Source organism: Miscanthus floridulus, chromosome 7 (assembly GCF_019320115.1).
Source record: "Miscanthus floridulus cultivar M001 chromosome 7, ASM1932011v1, whole genome shotgun sequence".
NCBI lineage: Eukaryota > Viridiplantae > Streptophyta > Magnoliopsida > Poales > Poaceae > Miscanthus > Miscanthus floridulus.
In genome coordinates, this window is record NC_089586.1 from 88,916,754 (window position 1) to 88,919,386 (window position 2,633).

At 56.1% G+C, this 2,633-nt stretch overlaps 1 pseudogene; it reads left to right on the forward strand.

Moving 5' to 3' along the window:
* The first annotated feature begins 266 nt into the window (after window positions 1-266).
* Window positions 267-1,646, forward strand: LOC136463741 (uncharacterized; annotated as a pseudogene).
* Window positions 1,647-2,633: the final 987 nt, after the last annotated feature.

The following is a 2,633-nucleotide window of genomic DNA, read 5'->3' on the forward strand; positions in this document are numbered from 1 at the left end:
CTTTCCGCCGCAGAGCAGACGTGCAGTCACTACGCGCCATCTCCATCACTTCATTCAGTGCCCTCTCTGTCTCTCTCTATCACTCTCTTTGTGTGCCTTCCAGCTATCTCGTGCCATACCCGGTCCGGTGTCTCCAAGTCCAAGGTCCAAGCTTGGCTCAGCCTCCGAGCTCTGTTCTTCTTGCATTGCCCGTTCTTGCGCCTGTGCTGTGCCCCAGCGCATTGCAGGTCTTCGTTTCGTGTTCCTCTGTAGTTCTCATAGCAGAGATGAGGAGATCGTCTCAGGGGATGATGAGCCAAAGCTACGATGCGGGCAGCGGGAGGGGGCTGCTGGCCTGCTATGTCAAGGCAAAGCCGAGGCTGTCCAAGTGGGACGACGCCCAGCGGTGGCTGTCCTCCTCTCGGGCGAACGACGACGACCGGCGCCGGAGCTCCTGCGCGGACGACCGCCTCCTGCTGCCGTTGGCGTCGCAGAAGGGGCGGCACTCGTGGAGCGCCACGGACGGCGCCGCCCTGCCCGTGGCGCTGGGGCTCGGCGCGAGGGACGACGACGGGGATGCAGAGGCGGAGACCGAGACCGAGACCAAGAGGGTGGACTCCGTTCCGGCGTACGGGCAGCCACCGTGCTGCCTCCCGCTGCGGGACATCGGCACAGAAATGACGCCGGCCAGGAGCAAGGAGCCGTCCAGGGCCAACACCCCGCGCGCTGCCCTACCGGCCACGCCGGCACCAGCGCCGTCGACGGCGGGGCACGCGATCCGCGCACCGCGGCGCCGACCGGATTCCTCGACGGACGGCGGCGGATCGCCACCAGGCCTAGCGGCAGCGGACCGCGGCGTAGCCTTGGCGCCTGGTGCGCCGACAACGACGGCCGTGTCACCCGCGACGGCATGGGACGCCGCCGAGCGCGCCAAGCACATGGCCAGGTGCGGTGACCGCCATCTCTCATTGTCGGCTACTACCAAGTACCAATGCATGCTTTCTCCTCCGCACGTTGCTTAACCATGTGATGTGAGGCAAAGGCAGCAACAAACGCCACTGCCACGGTAATAGTGTTCGAGCACTGCCGGTGCATGCACTGGAGTGCATTGCCTGTTTGTTGCCTCTGTGTCTCTGACTCACTGATGAGTCATCACCACGTCGAAATGCCAAGTGCATGCGCCTTTTCGCAGCTTGTACTGTGCTGTGCATGCTGACGACGTCGCCGACGCGCCGCCCTTCTCGTAGGTACCGGCGCGAGGAGATGAAAATACAGGCCTGGGAAAACCGGCGACGGCAAAAGGCGGAGCTGCAGATGAAGACGACGGAGGTATCAATGATCATGGCCATATGTTTCAGTTTCATTAGTTAGGAAAAAAAGTAAAAAAAAACTGGACATGGTTCGTCACTCTAGAAATTGAGATGGGCCTTCGTTTCATCGCTGGGCAGGCCAAGGCGGAGAGGATGAAGCGGCGGGCATAGGAAAAGACAGCGAGCAAGCTGGCCTCGGCGTAGGCGCCATCCAGGGAGAAGCGCGCGCAGGCAGAGGCCAAGCTGAACAGGCATGCCACGCGGGTCGGGGATAGGGCGGATGCGCTGAGGCGGACCGGGCACCTGCCGTCGTCGTCCTCCGTGTTCTCGCTCAAGCTGCCGCTGATGTGCAGCTGAGAGGCGAAGGCGAGCTCGTGCACTTGCAGATGAGCGAGAGGGCGTGTTTCCACGCACATTTAACTTTATGCTTAATTTGGAAACTACAATCTCAAAGGATCCTGGGCTTTTTCTCTAGGTGGATAATATCATTTTAATTATTATTCTACTCTTTTCGTCCCTAAATATCTGTCGTGGTTGGTGTTCATGTCAAAAGTTTAACTCGATTTGTATAAAATATGTGCAATATTTACATTTTTAAATAAATTTATTAAAAACTAGATTTAAATATCTTTCAATGATACTAATTATGTACCATAAATATTAATATTTTTAGTATATATTTAATCAAAGTTGTTTCTCGAGAAGCGCAAACGACAGATATTTAAGGATAGAGGAAGTAGTTCTTAGGCCAGTCTCAATATAAATTTTATGGGGTTTCATGCATATTAAATAGGATGCCATCTCAGCAGAAATAGAGCTTTTGCATGCATCGAGGAGAAGAGAGAAGGAAAACGTTTCGAGCCTTTTATCTGTGTGCCATTACGAAAGATGCTTCAGAACTACATGCCGCTAAAAAGTTCGAACGCACCTATGCGCCATGACACTTTACTTTTTTTTTGTCTTCCAAGCCATTCCGTTAACTTTTCCATCTAACGGTGTCAATATGCGTTGGAAAAGTCTCAAATACCCTCACCTCGCTTCTTCACCGTACGCCTTTTCGTTCATCTGCAACAACACCTCGTGCATCTGCGACGGTGGTTGAGAGGTGGCCGGTCGGGCGGGCTCACGGCCGTGGGACTGTAGCGCCTACATCTGCGACCTGTGCACCCACGGTTGCCTCCTCGAGCGCCCCAGCAAAGAATGCCTGCTCGCTCGGGCTGCCGCCTCATGCGCCCTAGCTGAGCTCACCGCGACCGCCGTCTCCTGTGTCTGGCGGAGCTCGTCACAGCCACGGTCTCCTGCACCCCGATCGAGCTCGTCCCGCCCTTGGCGTTCTGCTCCTGA